General features: G+C 41.7%; 1 pseudogene; it reads right to left on the bottom strand.

The window, feature by feature from the left end:
* Positions 1–2,040: 2,040 nt before the first annotated feature.
* Positions 2,041–9,673, bottom strand: Rpl24-ps2 (ribosomal protein L24, pseudogene 2; annotated as a pseudogene).
* Between the last annotated feature and the right edge of the window lie 234 nt (positions 9,674–9,907).

Here is a 9,907-nt window from a genome sequence, read left to right as displayed (position 1 = left end):
ATCCTAAAATAAAGGGCTAGTAAAGGCAAAAGCAAGCTTTGTGGGCTACATGTCTGCAATCTCAGCACCCAGGAACTCAGTAGGGTGAGTGTGAGACCTATCTTAGTTACATCATGAAATCCTATTCACAAAATAAAGCGAAGACACACACACACACACAAAACACACACAAACACACACACATACACATACACAAACACACACATACACACACAAACACAAAACACACACAAACACACACAGAAAACACACACACATACACATACACAAACACACACAAACACACACACATACACACACATACAAAACACACATACCCACAAATACACACAGAAAATACACACAAACATACACACACACAGAAAACACACACACATACACATACACAAACACACACAAACACACACACATACACACACACAAAACACACATACCCACAAACACACACAGAAAATACACACAAACGTACACACACACACAGAAAACACACACAAACACAGAAAACACACACACAAACACACAAACACACAAGCACACAAATACACACACACACAGAAAACACACACAGACACAGAAACACACACAGACACACAAACACACAGACACACAAACACACACATAGAAAACACACACACACAAAACCAGAAAAAACACACACACACACACAGACACACACACACATACAAAGGTTCTGAGTTCAATTCCCAACACTGAAAAAAGTAATATGACCTGATACATCAAATACGACTTCTGAAGTATTATAAAAATGTATACTGGACGGTTTCTGATTACTCTTTTCCCTCCCGCACACAGCGGGAAACGAATTTAAACACTTTGATTTGAAAGTGAGCCCTGAATCTTGAAAAACTGATAAAAATTAATAGCCACCACCGATAAATCCGTATTACCCAGAACGGATCCTGAGATGAGGATCTAAAGAGAGTTACACATGTGGCGAGCCAATGGAACGTCCTCGAAAGCATTTCATTCCAGTTTGAGCAGGAACAGAGCACAGAATAGGGGAGACAAGAAGGGAGGGAAACTTCAGAGATGCATGCGGCAAAAATATGCCCTGACAGTCTGTGGGATGTGCTCTTGGAGGGCTGGGAGCTGACAGTTGGCTCAGAGCTGTAAGGCTGTGAGGTTTTCTGTTTAAAGTCAGGGTGCTGCTGTGCGCAGGGCTATGTGCCTCAGACTCCAGCACTCCCAGGTAAAGCAAGAGTTCTATCCTAGTCAGGCTGTGCTGTACCAGCAGACTTCATCTCGCAGAAACTCAAACACAAACTAAAACTGGGGTAAAGTGAAGTTTTATTTTTTTTTCATATAAATAAAACAGTTCGTGACTGGCAGAAGAAGAACCTCAAAAGGATATCTTTCAATAAGAAGGAATGTTTTTTCCGAGGAGGAAGCTCTGAGATGGAAGAAAAGTATTTAATAAAATGTCAGTCCCAAGCATGGTGGCTAATGTCCGCAATCCTAATAACTGGTAGGCTGACACAGGAGGTTGGCGTCAACGTGAGCTACTGAATGAAACCTTCAGTCAAAGAAGCAAACTAACAATAAAAATGTTGGTAAGCAACTAGGTAAATCCTTAAACAAGATTTTCCATACAAAATAAAAATACATAAGTGGAGGAGCTACAGAATGATGAGAACTAATCAGATAGACTGGAGAGGGATCAAGGCTTCAGTTGTCTTAAGCATCCACCACTGGTCAGGAACAGGATTAAACCGGTCATATGTGAGAGCAGGGGGTGGGGTGGGGGCGTAAGAGTCCCAACAGTGAGTCACAAATCAGTAAAGGAGAGAGAAAATGAAAAACATTATTTAAAAGAAGAAAACTCGGAGAAAAAAAAATCACCAAAGTAAGGCAATCTGAAAGCACAAATGGAGAAACCCGAGACAAGTCTGGAATTCCTCCCTCCCTCCCTCCCTCCCTCCCTCCCTCCCTCCCTCCCTCCCTCCCTCCCTCCCTCCCTCCCTCCCTCCCTCCCTCCTTTCGAGCTAAAGACAAATCTTTATTTTAAACTGATCTACCAAATTAGTGTTTCCCACTGACTCTGGGAGCAGAGACCCTCTCAGGCTTCACAATCTTTTGCTTAGGTGTTGCCTTTGTGGGGGCCTTGGCTGCCGCCAATGCTGTCTTCTTTGATGCCTGCTTAGCCTTTTTTGTTTCTTTGGTAGCCCTGATAGCCTGCTCTCACTGCACTTTCCTAACTTCTGGTTTCTGATTCCTCTTGGCCATTATATCAGTCAGAGACGTGCCCGTAATGGTTCGCTGGAATTCGACCGCGCGGGGGGCTCTTTTCTTTTGAATTTCTTCTGACTGACCTTTCTAGAGAGGACAGTCCAGTTTATCTGCTGAGGATTCCTTTTGGAAAGGAATGCAGACTCATATTTGGCATTAGGAAACTGGAAAACCTTTCTGTTGGTCCTGGTGTAGCGCTGCCTGTGTCCCTGGTAGATCTTATACCAGCTAAAATCGCACAGCTCCACCTCCTAATCTGGCTGTATAAAGTGACCTGTTGACTGGATGGCCTTCCACATATGAACAGGAAGAAGTTTGGATACAAGGAAAGTACAGTACTCAAGTTCACAGCCAAATAGAGAATGATGTGGTAAAAGATTAAGAAATCCCCAAAAGCTGAGGGAGACTCCAGAAAACCAAGAAAAACTAAGATAGCCTTTAAGATTTTGGAAGTTCAAGTTTGGCCCAGAGGGTATGTGGTAATGTGCCCTGAATAACCCCTAGAAGCGACATATAGGGTGCCAGGGCTTGCACAAGATTAGAAATACTAACAATAGCCCACTGTGTATCTTCAAGATCCTACATCTTGAATATCAAGTCTAATATAACACAAACCTTACTGCACCAAGACACCAGCAGTAAAATAGCAACTTGCTTTTGGTGCTGGGTCAAGGGAGAAATCTTTGAGGGGTCACCTTCAAGACATTGTCATCATGAACACTTTTGATTAGAGCTTCCTTACCAATGTGCTCCAAGGAGCTGAAGAACAGGATGTCATTCATAAGTTCTAGAGCAAAAGATAAGCAAAAAAAAAAAAAAAAAAAAAAAAACCTCTCTGAAGGGACCTGGACTGACCTCACACCTTAAAGATCTCACAGGAATCAAATTCTAGGAGTCATCAGCTCTTGCATGAAACAACACTCAGCTCATGGGGATGGCAGTAACGACAGATGGCAGAAGAGTCATAACTGCTTCTGACAGCTGGGTTATCATGCCTGGGCTACAAGAGTTCTTTAGTGCACATAAGAAATAAAAGGGACTTTCATGGCTATGGATCATACCTTTAATCCCAGCACCCAGGAAGTGGGTACAGGTGCATCCCTAAGTTGGAGGCCAGCCTGGTCTACGGAGTGAGTCTCAGAACAGAAAACTGTGTTGAAAAACCAAACAAAGAAAAGTAGGGAGGAGGAGGAGGAGGAGGAGGAGGAGGAGGAGGAGGAGGAGGAGGAGGAGGAGGAGGAGGAGGAGGAGGAACAAGGAAGAGAAGGAGAAGGAAGAAGGAGGAGAAGGAGAAGGAGAAGAAGGAGGAGGAGAAGAGAGCTGAAATAGATAGAGATAGAGACACAGCCTATTCAGAATGACTGTAAACAGTAGAGAGATTTCTGAAACTGAAAAAAAATAGTGTGATCAAAAATCTTCAAAGGGGATAGAGTGGTGGCTCAGTATTGAAGAACATGCTTAACATTTTCCTAGAAGCTACTCTTCTAGAGAACCTGAGCTCAACTCCTAGCACCCACAAATTAGTAGAGCAAAAAAAGAAAATGAAAAACATCATTTAAACGAAGAAAACCAGGGGAAAATCAGTGGCTGCTCACAATTGTGGTGTCAGGGGATCAGACAGGTGGACCTTCTCAGGACTGCACACATGTGTTCAAACAAAACATGCATACACTTAAAATATAAATATGTCTGAAAAGAAAAAAAATACTCTCCAAGTTTGATTTAAAAAAGAAATTAAGCAAACTGTACTAAGAAAGCTAATGAAAACAGCTTAAAATGTCCTGGAATAGATGAAATGTTGGGGGGTAGAGAGAAAGAGAGAGAGAGGGAGAGAAAGGGAGAGAGAGGGAGAGAGAGAGAGAGAGAGAGAGAGAGAGAGAGAGAGAGAGAGAGAGGAAATGACAAGATTTGAATAAGTTTTAAAATATTTAATTAAAGTTTCAGAGGAATATATTAAAGTGGAGACAAGAGTTAGAAAGAGGATCTATTAGGTTTCTATAATCTAGTGAAAACCATGACAGACTTGTTTTAAACCAGATAGTGAAGCAAAGAAGTTAGGGTATTTTAGTATTGCTACTTTAAATGCTGTGTTTAAAAACAAACAAACGAACAAACAAACATTATTTTTATGTCTAAATTGGTGCCTTAAGTGTCCAGAAGGTGTCAGATTCCCTGGATCTGGAGACCATTTACTACAAGGTCAGTCAGTATGTGCTCTTAAGTGCTGAGTCACCCTTCCAACTCCTTAAAGGGGTTTCAGTATGTCTCACTGGCTCGCCTGGAACTTGCTATATAGACTAGGCTGGCCCCAAACTCACAGAGATCTGCCTAGTTCAGCCTCCAAAGGGCATGCACCACCATGTCTGGTAACTATTACATTTTTTTTTCTTTTCTTTTTTTCGGAGCTGGGGACCAAACCCAGGGCCTTGCGCTTGCTAGGCAAGTGCTCTACCACTGAGCTAAATCCCCAACCCCAACTATTACATTTTAAATAAATTATTTCTTGTGTGCAGAATATAGTTACCTTTCATATTCTGGTTTTGTTCATGGAAACCTTCCTAAACTCATGAATTTCATCCATTAATGGATCTTTTTTAAGGTTTTCATTGGCAATATTGCCATCTATAAACCGTGAGTTCTATACTTTCCTCTCCAAATGAAGGACTTATATATTTTTTGTCTCACTGGATCATACCCAGTGGGACTTTTGTGTATAACACAAAGTACATGCTTGAGGAAACTTTACTTATCATTTGTTTTCTGCCCACTGAGGTGGCGGTTGGTTTTCTCTGTTTACTTTGTTCCTGTGCTGAATTCAGTGAATCTCATCACTCAGTAAACTTCCAGAAGGTGCACTCCACAGGTCCTGATGTGTTAGCCCATTTAGCACAGCCTGACTCATTTTACTAACCTTTTATGCAGACTTTTTGCCTGGTTCACATTTTCTCTGTCCTTTTGTATTTGTTTTTTGGTATTGATTGTCCCGTGGTCCTTTGTTCTGCAGAGGGATGTGTAAGTGATACATGAGCGTGCCTTTAAAGTCAGGCGACTCTTTGCGAGAAGACTATCTTTGTGGGAAGTTTTCTAAGTAAGTGGTTTAACTTCGTTAATGATGGTGAGGATCGTGCAGAGGTATTATTTTTTCTAAAGTCAGCATTCGTGGCTGAGGAACTTCCCCTTCTGAGAGTAACTAACCACTCTCTCGATTGGACTTGAGTCCTGCTCCGCAGGCAGAACTCGTGTCTGGTACCCTGAACATGGTCAAAACCTGCAGCTTGTGGAAGTGAATGTTGTTTTTCTAAGTGGCCACGTTGTTAAGCTGCCTTCTAAATTTTGTGATTTTATTCGTACATTTGTAATGCTCTCCACTTCAGACAGTAAAACTTCTCATTACATTCTCATTATATATGAATGGCACATAGTGAACACACACACACACACACACACACACACACACACACACACACACACACACACATCCTGTGGCCCAAGTCTCAGGATGCATCCTGGAAGAAGGGTCCAAAAGAACATTAGAGCCAGAGGGGATGTGGAGGGAGAGGTACTGTGAAAAGCCATCCTCTGCGTATGATTGGGATGTTACGTGCACACAGGAACTCATAGCATCCATGATGACCTGCCAGAACCAGTCCAATCTTCTCGTACGGAGGCAAGAGGAGATCGCAGGCCCCGTGGGAACACAATCAAAAGAATAGCACAGGGTGAATGATGCTGCAGGGAGCTGAGAGAGGCTCCAGGAAAGAAGGTGGAAAGCCTTTTACCTCAGGTACATTCTGTTCCCCACACTGTTCTTGGACATGATTTTGTGTCCCCTGTGACAAATATTTACATTCAGTGTATAAGGTATGTTTATTCATGGAGGATGTCAGAACACAGCTACAGAAACCAATCTAGTCAGTGAACCCTGTATCTAGATATGGCCTTCTTCCTCGCTTTTGTGCTTTCCACAGAAATAGTGTATAGTATGGTCTGTCCTGTCCTGAGAAAAGGCTGTTCTGTTAATATTTAGTGTGTGCTTCCTGGTATCTTTTTTTAAAACATATTTTCCTGAATTTAAACGATCTTATTTGGGCCACTGCTTTCTTCCTTACATTCATGTGTCAAAATACACTGAAATTAAAGTTGTCTATGACATTAGACTACATCCACCCCATTCTTTAAGGTCCTCAGGTCCCAGGTTTCACAGTTGGACCTGGTCAGTGAGAGTCAACAGGACCCCCTTTTACCTAAAGAGTTATTGGTAGTTGATGCCTGGTACAGGAGAGAAAGTCACTGTTTTTTGAATGGTGGACACTGTCAGGTTGCCCACACCACAGTGGGAAATACACACCCACAGCTATACACTTATGAGCAGCGCTGACTAGACCCAGGGGCTTATAAGAAAAATCAGAAAAGGATGATTTGAAGTTGGAGGTGAAACACTGAGCCAAGGAGAGCTGTGGGGAGAGATTGGAAGAGCCAATGCAGTTAAGATACATTGTATACATCTATGAAATTAAAAAGAAACAAAGTAAATAAATAAGAGAACTATCCCCCTGCATGTAAAATGTTCAAGTTAAGCTGCAGAACGTTCTTGACTATTGAGTTTCTGGTGTCTGTATTTGTTTCCCTTTCTTCCTGGTATGGGTCACCTCTGTCTCCCCAGGATGACTCTCCTCTTAGTTATGCTGTCTTGTTCATCCTTTTCAAAGAGCTTTTGGCGTTGATTCTATGACTCATGTCTGTTTTCTACTTCATTAATTACGTCTTTCATCTTTACAATTATCCCCCTCCATTGTACTTCTGTTACTAAGGGATGGGTCTGAAGAGGACATGGTCAATGGGTGAGAATGGTTTCTGTGACCATGTAGAGTCTGTGGACTAAGAAATGGAGTACAAGAAGGGTGTCATAGAGGGACACCAGCATGGAATTCTTTTAGCGTTAAAGAAGCTTTATTTAAATAGGATATTACACACACACACACACACACACACACACACACACACACACACACACACACACGGAGAGAGAGATCTTGTTATCTGTAGAGCATTGGGTTCCAGAGACATTCTGATCTGTGTTTACCAGATCAGAAGATGTTCAAAATCATTATGCAAATTGTACCTTATTTGCATATATACCTATGTAGAATTTCTAGTCTATTTTAAATCACCTCTGGATGACTCATATACCTAACACTATGTAAATACTTTTCAAAGGGACATGATGACAAGAAAGAAATCAAACCTAGTATAAACATCTTTTGATTTGCAGTTACTAAGATCTACAAATATGAACCTACATATATACCAAAGGTTGACTGTATAAACTCACCCTGTATAGTGTGTGCAGGTGTGTGTGTGTCTGTCAGTCTGTCTGTCTGTCTAAGCAATGGTTGGTGTTAACTGGAAAGAACCTGGAATTACCTGGTACTTGGGCTATGGGAGATGAGTTTGATTGTGTTGATGGGTCTGAGAAGACTTGTCTTGATTGTGGGCAGGAATATTCTCCAGGCCGATAATCCTCGAGTATAAAATAATGAATGTGAGATGATTGCTGGCACCCACGCATCTTTCTCTGGTGAATCCTTCTATCTGCCAATGGAGTGTGACCAGTTGCTTCAAGCTTCTAAGCCTCAACTGCTTCATCATGATGGACTGAACCCTTGAGCTGTGAGCCAGGATAACGCTTCCTTCCTTCCATCCCTCTGTCGGGGTATTTTATCATACACATACACATATATGTGTACACATATACATGTATACACATTTACATCATGCTAACTTCATTCTATCATGTGGACTCTCATATACCTTTATTGTATTAAAAGTTAAAGCTGATATATATATATACATATATATACATATATGTATGTATGTATATATATATATATGTTTTGTTATTCATGCACATGAGGGTGCCTGCAGAAACCAGAAGAGTGGACCTCTTGGAACTGGAGTTATAGGTGATTTTGAGTTACCTGACATGGGTGCTGGGACTGAAACTCTAGTCCTTTGGGAGAGCATGTAGTCCTCTTAGCCAAGCGGATACATCTTTAAACAGGAGATTACATGAGCAAACGGCCCATTAGCTTTATACAAAGAGTATAATAGAACATCTTTAGAGAAAAGCTTGGTAGTAAATGTAAAATTATTAAAATAAATATCTATTCATTCATGAATGCACTGGAGGAGACCTTATACTAAAGAATAAGGAAGAAAATTTGTGGGCACAGTTGTATTTGAGAAAGATAGATGAGGGTTTACAGCCCTCAAAGGAAACAAATGTGGCAACAATACATTTATTCTACCAGCTCATGTTAAAGTAAAATAGCAGTGTTTGACCATGGCCTCAGGTCTTAGGGGATTTTTTACACCTGTAAAATATTACCATCAGTGTCTTCTATAAAGTAGGAATCATAATGCTTTTCTGTAAATATAAAATGAGATTATCTATATTGAGTACTTAGCATAGTTCTTAGAGTGGCAAGCGTCCCACAAATATTAGATGTTTTTGGCATTATTGCATGAGAAATGCCATGCATTGTACAAGAAGTTACAGAGCTGACCACTGAAATAAAAAAAGCATTTGTGGTCTGTTAAGGAAAAGATTAACAATAGCACATATTCAGCCTCCTTCTATTTTTATAAATTACAAAATTTACCATCATTTTCTGCAAGCATGTCCACACAATATCAACATTAAGAATTCTGCTTCATTTTCCCCCCTGGCGTTTTCCTTAGGAACTGCAGTGTACCATAGCCTGGTCGACACTAGAGGGCGCCATAAGACTCTTATGTGTTTCTTCTGTTGCAAAAGGCATTGACGAGCTGTCCAGGATCTGAAGAGGGCAAATACCTCACTCCAGAAACCAAAATGACCGGATAGTAAGTTTTCTGATGAAAACCAAATTAGCAAACAAACATCCGTATGTCGAAAACTATTTATTGACTCCAGAATCCCGAGATAAGAGTATTTTTATCATAATAGTAATAATCTCAACTGACTGATCATGGTCGAGAAGTCCATGGTGTGCTAGAGAGCTGAAAGTGGCCCGCCTCTAAGAACCATGCAGGAGTGGGAGGGGATACGTGTTAGCTCTGCCTTGTGTGCCAGTGAGCTTCCTTCCAGACTGCCTCACCTTCTCTGGGAATGGTCCAGACTCCAAGGCACAGCTGTGGACACAGCTGGAGCAGAGGCTTGTGGCTCACACACTTCACATGGAGACTCCTCATCAGCAGAGGCTTCCTTGCCCATGTGGCGGTCACAGGCCCAAGAGGACACTCGTTGGCACCACTGGGGCAAGCTATCAAAGAGTCCCACTAGTGTGAAGTAGACAGTAGCATTTGAGGGTGGGATGGTCTGTGCCTGATGTGCTATGCTGCAGGACGGAACTAGTGCTGGTCTAAACAGGAAAGAAGTGGCCATGATGGAAAGGGGAGGGTTGTTACTTCCCTTATTGTGAAGAAAATGCATAATAAAAGTGAGCAAGGAAGGAAGGGGGGAAGGAGAGAGTGAGGGAGAGAGAAGGAAGGAGGAAAGAAAGAAGGAGGAAGGAAGGAGGAAGAAGAAGGGGAAGGAGGAAGGAAAGAAGGAAGAAGGAAAGAAGGAAGAAGGAAGGAGGAAGAAGAAGGGGAAGGAGGAAGGAAAGAAGGAAGAAGG

This window comes from Rattus norvegicus, chromosome 9 (genome assembly GCF_021556685.1).
Source record: "Rattus norvegicus strain SHRSP/BbbUtx chromosome 9, alternate assembly SHRSP_T2T, whole genome shotgun sequence".
Lineage (NCBI taxonomy): Eukaryota > Metazoa > Chordata > Mammalia > Rodentia > Muridae > Rattus > Rattus norvegicus.
Note: the sequence above shows the minus strand (reverse complement) of the source record. Positions and strands in the feature narration are given on the sequence as shown.